The sequence below is a fragment of the Bos grunniens genome, chromosome 24, assembly GCF_055505025.1.
Source record: "Bos grunniens cultivar Pamir isolate PY7600 chromosome 24, Bosgru_T2T1.0, whole genome shotgun sequence".
NCBI lineage: Eukaryota > Metazoa > Chordata > Mammalia > Artiodactyla > Bovidae > Bos > Bos grunniens.
The window spans coordinates 47,471,338-47,482,989 of record NC_141188.1 but is presented as its reverse complement, the minus strand read 5'-3'; the positions used below and the strand labels follow the sequence as shown (position 1 = coordinate 47,482,989).

General features: G+C 50.3%; 1 long non-coding RNA gene across 1 annotated transcript; it reads right to left on the bottom strand.

The window, feature by feature from the left end:
* Positions 1-1,833: 1,833 nt before the first annotated feature.
* On the bottom strand, positions 1,834-8,970 carry LOC147346212 (uncharacterized). The gene is made up of 2 exons (XR_015154026.1): positions 8,630-8,970; positions 1,834-2,281 (listed from the first exon to the last, which is right to left on the bottom strand). It is a non-coding gene; the product is annotated as an uncharacterized LOC147346212 (long non-coding RNA).
* Between the last annotated feature and the right edge of the window lie 2,682 nt (positions 8,971-11,652).

Below are 11,652 nucleotides of genomic sequence, written 5' to 3'. Positions count from 1 at the left end.
GGGGAGAGGAGCATGGATTTGTGAATAAAAAAACTGTACAGTGATCACCACAGGGGGGTAAGGGGGTGGATGGAGGTGGGGTGGATGGACTGCTTGTTTCCGGGGGACAGCATGGGGGTTGGGGTGGCAGGGGCCCTAGGACGAGCACCTCCTCTGTGTGGACACAGCAGGCTCACATGTTCACTCACACACGTGGACACCGGGGAGGGGCACAGGGCCTGGGCATTGGGCTCCATGTTGGCTAGATGTAAACACAGACATACATTGCCCCCTGCAGCCCAGACCTGCACCCGTGGGCCTCTGGTCCCACCTCAGTGACCCTACCCTCAGAAGTGGGTCCCTTCTCGCCAGGCAGGGTGGGAGCACCCCCACCCCAGGGTGATCTAGCTGGGGCAGCCGCACCCCTACCCTCCACCACCAGTGGGTTCTGTGGCCTAGAGGCTCCAGAAACATCAGCCCCCCAGGAAGAAGGGGCCACGGTCTGCTGCCTGGCTCCTTCCCAGCTGAGAAAATCCTGTGACATGAACTGTTCATGGGGGGCTGTCCCCAACCCCACCCCCACAGGACTGGTGCATGGAGGCCTGAGGGGCACCCAATTAGTGCCCACAGTGTCCAGCGGACAGGGTAGGGCGCACTGTCCAGGGAGCCTCTAGAAGTCCTGGGGTTTTGGCCACTTTGGTCAATGGCTCACCTCACCTGGTGGTTCACCAGAAGCCCCGGAAGTCAGATGCAGGGTGTGCGACCCTCGCTGGACGTACTTGCTGTGGGCTGTGCCTGGGCTCGCCGTGAGTGTGGATGAGCGTGTGTCTGTGTGTGTGGCCGACCGACCCACACGTGAGTTCGGCCTGGGCTCGCCGTGAGTGTGGATGAGCGTGTGTCTGTGTGTGTGGCCGACCGACCCACACGTGAGTTCGGCAGTTGTATTGGCACCAAAGCCTCACAGCAGTGGGGTTCCTGCCCCAAATGTCCCTGCGGGCTGTACCCCTGCCCGGGTCACTGGCCTCTGCCCAGCCCAGCCTGCACCCTGCCTGCCCCAAGTCCCAGGGCATCACAGGACACCCCCCACCCCCCAGCTCTGTGTTTGGCACCGAAAGACCGCACTGCCCATCCCCTCGTCCCCCACCTGGTCCAGGCCAGCACAGAGGGACGGGCAGTGAGCCTGTGCCGCCCAGCCCCCAAGGGAGGGCAGGGCTCTTCCAGGCCGGGGGAAAGTCGGGGGGAACGGCTGCAGTGACACAATGACTCTTTCCTTGAAGCTAAAGACAAAACGGCAGTGACGAAGGGGTGCTGGCACACGGCTGGATGCTGGCCCTCGGCATCGGCCACAGCGGGAGCTGGGCCAGCAGGCCAGCAGGGTGGCAGGGGGTTGGTGCTGGGAGGTGAGGAGGGGGCCTCGGCACCCACGGGGTTTCGGTGCGTGGGCATGTGTAGGGGGTCTTCGTGGTGAACTGTCTGAGCCAGGAAGAGGCCGCAGGGGCGGGTGGTGTGGCGAGGTAGGGCCCAGGGCCCAGGCAGGCCACCCGCCCCGCCACCTGGATCAGGAACCTCTAGCGTGGCAGGGGGAAGGAGGGGTAGGGAGGCCGGGGGTCCCGCAGTGTGCCTGCTGCAGGAGGCTCCTCGGTGGCAGGGCCGAGGAGGATGAGGACAGGCTCTGGGTGGCCGGCCGGCCTCTCCCGATCTGGGCCGAGCCCACAGAGCCGCGCAACCCCGCGTTCTTTCTGCTCCTGCGTTGGCAGGTGGTTCTTCACACCATCACCACCTGGGAAAACCTGCTCCCTTCTGACTCTCTCCAAACGGGGATAGCTCTTGTCTGCCCTGCCTTGTCTCCTCATCACCACCCTCTTTGCCTTCCTCTCTGTGTCTTTTGGAGAAGGCAATGGCACCCCACTCCAGTACTCTTGCCTGGAAAATCCCATGGACAGAGGAGCCTGGTAGGCTGCAGTCCATGGGGTCTCGAAGAGTTGGACATGACTGAGCGACTTCATTTCACTTTTCTCTTTCATGCATTGGAGAAGGAGATGGCAACCCACTCCAGTGTTCTTGTCTGGAGAATCCCAGGGATGGGGGAGCCTGATGGGCTGCCGTCTCTGGGGTCGCACAGAGTCGGACACTACTGAAGCAACTCGGCTGCAGCAGCAGCAGCCATGTCTTTTGCTCCATCTTCACCCTCCTCTCTTGCATGTGCCCCGGCTCACGTCTTCTTAGTCTGCATCGTCACTCAGCTGCCTGCTGTCCCCCGTCCCAGGGCTTCCCTCCCAGGACTTGGAGGACCCTGGATAAACTGAAGGAGAGAAGGAATTATTATTACCCCTCAGGGGAACCCTCAAGCCAGCAGAGGCCAGAGCTGGGGGATAAATGTCTGACTGCCTTCTTGCAGGAAGGTAAGTCTGAAGCCTTCTCTGCCGGGCTCCTTGGTGGCCACCAGCAGGACCATGCTCCGAGGCCTTTCTGGAGACCCACTGGGTGGTGCACCCTGCGGTGGCCCTCCCTGCTTCCTTGAGCTGCTCTTCGAAGCTACTCCCTTCTGTTCCTGGGGAACTTCCCCAAGTCCACGGCCTGTGCACAAGCTCTTGTCCTGGACTCTGTTTTGGGCGAACCCAAGCCCACCACTCTCCTTCCTCTCCCTGTCCCTGCTGTCCCTACTCAGATGCTAAAGAATCTGCCTGCTGTGCTGGAGACCTGGGTTCATCCCCTGGTCGGGAAGATCCCCTGGAGAAGGAAATGGCAACCCACTGCACTATTCTTGCCTGGAGAATCCCATGGACTGAGGAGCCTGGCTGGCTACCGTCCATGGGTAGAGAAGAGTTGGACATGGCTGAGCGACTAGCACTTTCACTTTTCACTTTCAAGCCCACCGCTCTCCTTCCTCTCCCTGTCTCCCCCAGCCCCACTCATCTTCCTCTCTTCTCTGCTGCTCTGTCCTCCTCTCAAAGTACGTTCTCTTCCCCTGCCTCCCTTCAGGCAGATGGTGTGTCCCAGGATGGTGTGTCCCAGTGAGGCATTAGAAATTCCATCACTGGACTATCCCCGGGGAGCCCAGTCTCCGCATCAAGGGAGAGGAGGGCATCAGGGACAGAGTTGGGCTAAAGAGGAGACAAGAGGAGACTGAACTGGGCTGGAGGTGCCTCAGCGTGGAGAGAGGTCCGTGTGTCTCACGGTCCTGGTCCTCACTGTGTTCCCTAGAAGAACTCTCCCCCCTGGGACCTTTAGTCCCTGGCAGGAAACATCCATTGACTGAAGGATTCTCCTTCCTGGGCTGCCCCAGGCTACTGTGAGTGCACTCCTCACCAACTCACCCCCAAACAGCCACATTCCAGGCAACAGGTAAAGGGATGAAGAAGTAAATTCTGGACCAGATCAGGCCTTAGCAAAATGTCCTGAGAGTTGCCAGTGGCCTAGTGGTTAGGATACCAGGCTTTACTTGCTGATGCCAGAGTTCAATCTCTGGTTGGGGAATTCATTGAGTCCACTTCTAGTGGATTATAATCTAGATCCCCAACTCACTTTTTTTTTTGAGTCTTTTTAAAAAATTAACGTATACCTGATTTGTAATATTGTACTAATTTCTGCTGTACAGCAAAGTGATTCAGTTACACATGTTTTTTAATGTTCTTTTCTGTTAGGGTTTATCACAAGATATTGAATATAGTTCCCTGCACCATATACATTTGGGCCTTATTGTTTATCCATTCTATATATAACAGTTTGCATCTGCTTACCCCGGCCTCTCAATCCACCCCTCTCCCACCCTTCCTCCCCCTTGGCAAGCACAAGTCTGTTCTCTGTGTCTGTGAGTCTGTTTCTGATTCCTAGATAGGTTCATTTGCGTCATTTTAAATTCCACATATAAGTGATACTATATGGTATTTCTGAGAAGGCAATGGCACCCCACTCCAGTACTCCTGCCTGGAAAATCCCATGGACGGAGGAGCCTGGTGGGCTGCAGTCCATGGGGTCGCTAGGAGTCGGACATGACTGAGCGACTTCACTTTCACTTTTCCCTTTCATGCATTGGAGAAGGAAATGGCAACCCACTCCAGTGTTCTTGCCTGGAGAATCCCAGGGACGGTGGAGCCTGTGGGCTGCCGTCTATGTGGTCGCACAGAGTCGGACACGACTGAAGCGACTTAGCAAGAGCATATGGTATTTATCTTTCTGTGTCGGACTCACTTAGTGTAATAATCTCTAAGTCCGTCCATGTTGCTGCAAATGGCATTACTTATTCTTTTTATGGCTGAATAGTACTCCACTGTATATATGCACCACATCTTCTTTATCCTTTCACGTTGCATGGATGGACGTTTAGCTTGTTTCCTTGTCTTGGCTATTATTAATAATGCTCTTATGAACATAGGGGTGCATGTATCTTTTCGAATTACAATTTTGTCTAGATATATTCCCACAATTGGGATTACTGGATCATAGGGCAACTCTATTTTTAGTTTTTTGAGGAACCTCTGTGGTGTTTTCCATAGTAACTGTGCCAACTTGCACTCCCACCCACAGCGGAGGAGGGTTCCCTTCTCTCCACACCGTCCCCAGTATTCATTATTTGTAGACTCTTTGATAACGGCAGTTCTGACAGGGATGAGGCGGTACCTCATTGTAGTTTTGATTTGCATTTCTCTAATGATTAGCAATGTTGAGCATCTTTTCATGTGCATGTTGGCCATCTGTATTCAGCTCACTTTCCTTATGGTCTATAAGCCAATTTAATTTCTACTCTAAAGCCCCCACCTGGCAGGAAAGTTCATGTCAGTCATTGCTGAAGCTTCATTTCCCTTCGGTACTCAGGATGCCCAAGTGCCTGGAGAATTAGGATGGGGCCTGTTCTCTCATGCACATCAATTTGTCATTTACCAAAGCACAGTGGTGGGCAGTAGCTGGGGTCTGTTTCCATGTGATGCATGGAGAGAAATCTTTGCCAACACTGGATCCCCAAAGGCCTCCCACCCCACTTTCATCATGGACATCTGTACAAGGATAATGTTACTCACATCTCTTATACCTTCCAGGCCCTCATGATTTCTTCTCTCTCAAAGGCCATCTCCCCTTCTTACCTTGTCCCTTCCCCTTACAACGTACATGAAACCCATTGAGTTTAGATTTTTTTTTTTAAAGGACAGGAAGAGTCAGTGACCTCAACCTCCTTCTGCCTTGCACCAAACCCGAATCAGGGAAACAAGAAGTTACCAACCTGGCAGTCTACTTGAAATGGAAGAGTTAGTTGGAATACTATAAAAAACATAAATCAATATATCAAAACATCACCCTGCCACTCTTTCATTCTCCAGCACTTTATGGACCTGCTTTGGAGCCAACCACGGTGCCAACCCTGGGGACACAGACCCAGAGCCCCTCCAGGTTCAGAACTCAGCCCACCCTGTCCTAGTGGGGAAGACAGACACGGGGTCACCTAACTTTAGGACTATGTGCCAACATAAAAGGAGTGTGCACCCAGAGTCATGGGAGCTGAGACTAGGAAGCTGCAGACATGGCCTGTGCCCAGGGAGGACTCAGCTGGAAGAAGACTTCTGAGCCAAGACTCTGAGAACAAAGAGAATTTGCAGCACCCAGAAGAGGAGGTAAGTCTTCTAGGCAGATGTCAAAAAGATCCAAGCCATTCTGGGAAAGAGTGGGCTTGGGGTCAGAGTGCTCATCTGGGAGTGATGAGGGCAACAGCGAAAGAGGAGTTTAGAAAAAAGAACAAAGTCCCCGAGGAAGACTTATTTGTAAGATGGGTTGAGATGGTTTTTTCTTTCCTTTTTCTTGCTGGGATAGGGGTAGAGGTGCAATAAATAGCCCTCTCTCCCTCTCCTCAAAAAGAAAGTTCGGAACCAATTGAAAAATAAGACACAGAAAACAGGTGAACATTTACATGTCAACTTTATGAGAAATAAAAGCTTAATAGGAGGACACAGAGAAATGCACAGGCCCCACAGTCTTCCTAATACGTCACGGCCACTGTAGACCGTATTCAGCCAGCTGCAGACAGACTGGACAACCTCAGACCTTCCTCCAAGTAGTGGATTTATGGCCTGGTGAGCAGCCCAGAATATAGTCCCTTTGCAAGTGGGCAGGCCCTACAGAGAGTGTTTATTAATTCACCAGGACTGAAGTACCACAGACTGGTGACTTGAACAGCAGAAATGTATTTCCTCATAGTTCTAGAGTCTAAATTCCAAGATCAAGGTGTCAGCTGGTTCGGTTTCTTCTGAAACTTACAGTCGGCCTTCTCCCTGCTATGTCTTCACGTGGTCACCCCTCAGTCTGTATTGTCTGTGTCCTAATCTCCTCCTATAAGGATACCAATTTAACTTTATTGTTGTTGTTTAGCCACTAAGTCATGTGCTCCTCTTTGTGACCCTATGGACTCCAGCCCGCCCAGCTCCTCCGTCCGTGGGGTTTCCCACATCACGCCCACATCCCTCTGTGGGTGCTCACATTATTATCATTTTCTGAAATAAAGCACTACCTCACATTTATGTGGAAACCAAACTTTTCATAACACTGTCACATCAAAATCAAAGCATGAGGGACTTCCCTGGTGGTGGGTGGTTAATAATCTACCTTCCAATGCAGGAGACACGAGTTCAGTCCCTGATCGGGGAGCTCAGATCCTATATGCCATGGGGCAACTAAACCCAAGTGCTGCAACTAGAGAAGCCTGCGTGCCACAGTGAAGACTGAATGCGGTCAAACTTTTAAAAATTCAAATAAATTTTTTAAATAAAAAAATTTAAGTTAAAAAAAAAAATGAAAGAAAGGTAGGAGAGTTTTCAGAAATCACCTAACCATACTCACTCATTTTACAGATGAAAGAATCCAGGCCTGATTGCAGTCCAGCCAAGGGTCACACAATTAATTAGTGGTCACCTGTGACCACTTGGGATTCATTTGACTTTACGGTCCCCAACCCAAGATTTTCTATCGTCTTTATATCCACTTCTCTGTAGGACCTATCCTGAAGATCAGCACAACTGTTTGAAAAGGAAATCGAAGTAAAAGAGATGCTGAGCCGCTAACTGCTCTGAAGAGACTCAAGTGACTTGGCCTAAAACGTGTGTTTGTTTACATTTGCATTGCCCAGTGCTGAGCCTGGGTGCCACCGGCAGCAGGTACTCAGTTCACATTAGCTGCCTGCAGGCATGAATGCTTGAAGAGCCAGAAGACTGGAGACAGGAAGTGTTTTTTCCAGAAGTAGGTGAAGAGGGATTCTTCAAACAATAGAGCCCTGAACTTGGCATTGATTAGGCCTCTCCTGGGCTTGTACTCTGACACCTCTCCCCATCCTGCAGGCATCTTTCAAGGTCATCTCGGCTTCTTTCCTCTCCTCCATTCCTATATCAAATTTGTTTCCAAGTTCTCTTATATCTCCTTCTTTTCCATCTCTGTTGCCGCATCCTGGCCTAGGCCCTTATCACGTCAACGCTGATCGGGACTCACGTGTCTGGCAGGGTTGAGCACAGAGGCCCACGCAGCAGCTAGGAGGCTATCCAAGCGGATCAGCCCGCAGTGGATGCTTGTTTCAGGTTCTCCCCCCCTCCTCAGCCTGTGGCTTCCTCCTTATCAGCTCCCCTCATATGTACCCCCGCAGCACCCCCCACCCCCACCTCCTTCCAAGCTTTCTCTACCGCCTCACCTGTGCACACCCCTCCCCCAACCCCCACCTCAGGTTTCAATTAACCAGCTGCCCATAGAAAGATTCCAGCAAATTTATTCTCCCTAAAATAGAAGTGACCCATAACAAGGCTTAATGAGATCATCCCCCAAGGAATTTCATAAGGGACCATCCCTGCAGCCAGTGAAATGAGAGTGAGCTGGGTCTCAGGGCGTCTTCGCGGAGGGAAGTTTGCTGCACCACCCCTGGGGCATGTTGATGGTCCGGGCCCCCCAACAGGCATGGAGTGTGGAAAGCAGGGACACATGGACTGGGGGCTCCGTGAGAGGACACGGAAGCACAACTCACCATCTCCAGAGGTTTGCCAAGAACTCACAAGAAACCTGACGCCTGCCCTGACTCAGTCCACTGTGGTTCCCTGTCCTGCGGCCACCAGCCCAAAGCGGTCTCGAGAAGAAGATGGCTGGGAATGGACCTTTCACCCCTCCTAAACTGCTAGAGATGGGGCAGTGTTCAGGGTGGTGTGGAGCTCCCTTGGCAGAGCAGGGAAAGGAGGATGCTTGTTTTCCCTGCTTTTGAAAGACGATCGCCTCTGTAGCCAGGAGTGGTGCCAGCCGCAGGCAGTGTCCAGCCCAGTAGACGATGGGTCACTGGGCACTTGGGAGGAGTTCTCGTCTGTCTGCATTTTTGTCTGCATGTGCACTTTATTGGCTCCCACGGCCCCCTGCCCCACGTATGCTCACCTGCTGGAGGACCATTCTCCCTTCTCTGCCCAAACCAAAGCACCCAGAATCTCAGAGGGTCTCCAAAAGCTGGATCCAGAAAGACTCATAGATGTGACCTTAGTCTACCCATTTCCCCAGTTTATGGACGAGCAGCTGGAGCCCGGGAGATTAAGGACTCTCTCCAGTGTGCTAGTTCTCTGTGTTGCATAACCAGCAACCACAATACGGTAGATACAGACAGCACACGCTTATTAGCTCAGCTTCCTTGGGTCAGGGATCTGACCTTAAGTTAGTGGGTCCTGTGCCTCGGCATTGTGATATGTTGAAATCAAGGTGTCAGCTGGGCTGCCATCTCATCAGGGTCTCGAGTGGGGAAAGATCAGTTTCCAAGCTCCCTCGGGCTCCTGGCAGAATTCCTCTCCCTGGGGTAGCAGGACTGAGGTCTTTATTTTCATGCTGGTAGTCAGCCAAATGTCCTCAGTGACTAAAAGCTGCCCACAGTTCCTCGCCAAGGGCCTCTCCACAGATCCTCTCACAGCATCGAAATTTCTTCATAGCCAACACGTGAGAGAGCCTTGGCCTCAGGGAAGGCCCGCAGTCCCTCTTCTGAAGCTTTTACCTGATTAAGCCAGGCCCACTTATACTCATTTCCTCTTTGATTAAATAAAAATCAGTCGATTTGGTATCTTAATCACATCCTCAAAAATCTCTTCACCTTTGCCGTATTCTGTTAGATGTTAGACCACAGGTCCTGCCCACGCTCAAAGGGCAGAGATCTTCCCAACCCAGGGATCAAACCCAGGTCTCCTGCAGATTCTTTCCTAGCTGAGCCACCAAGGAAACAGGGATAAATCAGGAGACATGAAGCTTAGGGTCACCATATCACCACATGTCACACAGCTAGATAAAAGCAGAGTTAAGGTATAGAACCTAGGTTTCATATAGAAACAGGTTTCAGGGGTCAGTTATGTTTCAGAATTCAGACTGTTCTAGATTTTAGAAAGATAATCAGACAGTTACACCACAGACTCACAACATCCTTGGTGTAGTCTGGGACGGCACTCTGTAATCACTGTAGATTTCTGCAGTGAAATATATAATTACTCATACCTAGTGGTACATGTAGACCCAAATTAGCTGCATGGTGGTTCAGGTGAGGTTTTGCTGCCAAATAAGCTTGGGTCAGATTAGGCTTTGCCAAATGAGTTATGAAGGACTTTCGGGTTTTTAAAGCTTTGGGACTTTGGAAATTCTGGTAAAGGATTGTGTACATCTAATAACTAATACCCATTAAGTTCTTGATCACAACAGATTTGGGCTAAGTCTTGTGCATTCTCAGAATCCTGTGAAGGGAGATATTTTCAAGACATCAATCATTTTCCTCTCCTTTCCTTCTCTTTCAAGCTGAGCTCTGTATTCACTGACTTGGGGCTGGGAGTGTTACCAAACTGATTAACTGGATCTACTCTGGAGTTCTAGCCCAGGCTATGACCCCTTATCTCATCCAGGGAGGTTCTTTTTCAATTGATTTTGTGCAGCCAATAAAAAAAACCCTAAGACTGGAATCAATTTAGTTCAGTCGCTCAGTCGTGTCCGACTCTTTGTGACCCCATGAATCACAGCACGCCAGGCCTCCCTGTCCATCACCAACTCCGGAGTTCACTCAGACTCACATCCATCAAGTCAGTGATGTCATCCAGCCATCTCATCCTCTGTCCTCCCCTTCTCCTCCTGCCCCTAATCCCTCCCAGCATCAGAGTCTTTTCCAATGAGTCAACTCTTCCCATGAGGTGGCCAAAGTACTGGAGTTTCAGCTTTAGCATCATTCCTTCCAAAGAAATCCCAGGGCTGATCTCCTTCAGAATGGACTGGTTGGATCACCTTGCAGTCCAAGGGACTCTCAAGAGTCTTCTCCAACACCACAGTTCAAAAGCATCAATTCTTCGGCACTCAGCCTTCTTCACAGTCCAACTCTCACATCCATACATGACCACAGGAAAAACCATGGCCTTGACTAGATGGACCTTTGTTGGCAAAGTAATGTCTCTGCTTTTTAATATGCTCTCTAGGTTGGACATAACTTTCCTTCCAAGGAGTAAGCGTCTTTTAATTTCATGGCTGCAGTCCCAACTGCAGTGATTTTGGAGCCCAAAAAAATAAAGTCTGACACTGTTTCCACTGTTTCCCCATCTATTTCCCATGAAGTGATGGGACCAGATGCCATGATCTTCGTTTTCTGAATGTTGAGCTTTAAGCCAACTTTTTCACTCTCCACTTTCACTTTCAACAAGAGGCTTTTTAGTTCCTCTTCATTTTCTGCCATAAGGATGGTGTCATCTGCATATCTGAGGTTATTGATATTTTTCCTGGCAATCTTGATTCCAGCTTGTGTTTCTTCCAGTCCAGCGTTTCTCATGATGTACTCTGCATAGAAGTTAAATAAGCAGGGTGACAATATACAGCCTTGACATATTCCTTTTCCTATTTGGAACCAGTCTGTTGTTCCATGTCCAGTTCTAACTGTTGCTTCCTGACCTGCATACAGATTTCTCAAGAGGCAGGTCAGGTGGTCTGGTATTCCCATCTCTTTCAGAATTTTCCACAGTTTATTGCGATCCACACAATCAAAGGCTTTGGCATAGTCAATAAAGCAGAAATAGATGTTTTCCTGGAACTCTCTTGCTTTTTCCATGATCCAGCGGATGTTGGCAATTTGATCTTTGGTTCCTCTGCTTTTTCTAAAACCAGCTTGAACATCAGGAAGTTCACGGTTTACGTATTGTTGAAGCCTGGCTTGGAGAATTTTGAGCATTACTTTACTAGCGTGTGAGATGAGTGTAATTGTGTGGTAGTTTGAGCATTCTTTGGCATTGCCTTTCTTTGGGATTGGAATGAAAACTGACCTTTTCCAGTCCTGTGGCCACTGCTGAGTTTTCCAAATTTGCTGGCATATTGAGTGTAGCACTTTCACAGCATCATCTTTCAGGATTTGGAATAGCTCAACTGGAATTCCATCACCTCCACTAGCTTTGTTTGTAGTGATGCTTTCTAAGGCCCACTTGACTTCACATTCCAGGATGTCTGGCTCTAGGTGAGTGATCACACCATCGTGATTATCTTGGTCGTGAAGATCTTTTTTGTACAGTTCTGGAATAGCACAAGCTTTATTGAGTGGCCAATGAATGGAGAGGCAGGAACCAGGTTCACAAATCAACCTCTCAACCTGATTAGGGCTGAGACACCAAATACTCAGTATAGGAGGATCAAGTAAAAGGGAGGGATTTGGAAAGAGTCGGAGGAATGTTC